Below are 1,868 nucleotides of genomic sequence, written 5' to 3'. Positions count from 1 at the left end.
TGTTCATTGCAGCACTGTTTACAATAGCAAAGACCTGGAACCAACCCAAATGCCCAACGATGATAGACTGGATAGGGAAAATGTGGTACATATACACCATGGAATATTATGCAGCCATCAAAAACGATGAGTTTACGTCCTTTGTAGCGACATGGATGAACCTGGAAACCATCATTCTCAGCAAACTGACACAAGAGCAGAAAATCAAACACCGTATATTCTCGCTCATAGGCGGGTGTTGAACAACGAGAACACATGGACACAGGGAGGGGAGCACTACACACTGGGGTCCATTGGGGGGAAATGGGGGAGGGGCGGGAGGGTGGGGAGGTGGGAAGAGATAGCATGGGGAGAAATGACAGATACAGGTGAGGGGACAGAAGGCAGCAAAGCACACTGCCATGTGTGTACCTATGCAATAATCTTGCATGTCCATCACATGTACCCCAAAACCTAAAATGCAATTAAAAAAAAAATTCAAAAAAAAGATAAATAAATAAATAAATTAAGTAAAGGTATTCTGATGATATTATTGCTGTTGCTATAAAAGAGCCAAAATACAATTGAACACCTAATAATCTGGTGATAACTATAATACTCATCTGGACTTTTCTCCAGATAGGCCTATTTTACAGATTTAAAAACATAAATGTAAAGGTTAGAGGATTCTTTCAAGACCCCACGGTGAGCCTGTTTTGGTTTAATTGTTTAACTGTACTTTAGTAACCAGCTCTTCACAAATCCAGATGGCATTCAGTTTGACTCTAACTTTTGTGTCTCAGTTATATGGCCTTGGGAGAATCCCTTTTCCTTCCTGAACCAAGTGTCCTCATCTATATAATAACAACACTGAACTAAGTAGGCTTTAAGGTGGATTTTATGACATCTTGAACTTTAGGTCAAGAAAGCTAAAACAATATCTCAGTCTTCTTGGTTTTTTTCCTCTCTCGATAACAATTTTCCCAGTCCTTCACACAACCCCTCATCTTTTCCCTGATGAGAATGAATCAACATGCTCACGAAAGCAGAACTTTGTATCCATAACAAAAACCTCTGCTCTTCTTGTTGTAAAACCTCCTGAGAAAAGGAATGTCAGTGCTGAGCATTAAAAAAAAAAAAAAACACACACACACACACAAAAACAGGGGAAAGAGCAAACACAGTCCCTTACTACCACAAATTATGCAGTCGAGTTTCCCACATTTGGGGAAAGTGCAGGGGTCAGCACATCCGGAGTGCAATGGATAAGCCTTGCCCTGAGAAAACCACCTTCGTGATCATGGTACCTCCCCTGCCAGGTAAGTATAGTGCTGAGCATTTCAACATGACACAGAGATGCAGGATAATCTGTTCAACAAAAAGGAACGTTATTAACAAAACACTTGAAGGTACCCAGGAAGATGGAGTAATAAGTCCCGAGTCTCTTAGCTATCTTCAAATGAAGATTTAAAGATGTTGTGCATCTGACATGCAGGTTCAAAGCAAAGGTCCAAAGCAAAATTAAATTTAGGCCCAAAGAAATAAGACTAAAGATAAGTATTAAATGAAAATAGAAAATGATTTCCATAGTTTAGGTCCTTATTGATGGTCCTTGTAACATTTTTTAGTTAGGAGAGCATGTCCACACTAGAAAAGTAACAAATTTCATCCAGACAAAGCATTTAGTGCTGTGTCCAATAAGCCTACAGTAAAGATTATTGTACACGTCAGTGAAAACACATGCATACATTGAGTTATAGGAAATGCAGAAACTAGTGAGTAGTTCACATAAATAATATAGTTGGTGTTATTTTCATCCAGTTGAACCAAGCATTTCCAGGACAGCTGAGAAGAGCAGAAACTGAAGAAAGGAGGAGATTGCTCCAGTG

The 1,868-nt window shown here is 39.3% G+C and overlaps 1 non-coding gene across 1 annotated transcript; it reads right to left on the bottom strand.

The window, feature by feature from the left end:
• Window positions 1-1,142: 1,142 nt before the first annotated feature.
• Window positions 1,143-1,306, bottom strand: LOC120367685 (U1 spliceosomal RNA). The gene has a single exon (XR_005582005.1). It is a non-coding gene; the product is annotated as a U1 spliceosomal RNA (small nuclear RNA).
• Window positions 1,307-1,868: the final 562 nt, after the last annotated feature.

This window comes from Saimiri boliviensis, chromosome 8, assembly GCF_048565385.1.
Source record: "Saimiri boliviensis isolate mSaiBol1 chromosome 8, mSaiBol1.pri, whole genome shotgun sequence".
Classification (NCBI taxonomy): Eukaryota; Metazoa; Chordata; class Mammalia; order Primates; family Cebidae; genus Saimiri; species Saimiri boliviensis.
This window is presented reverse-complemented; position numbering and strand designations above follow the sequence as displayed.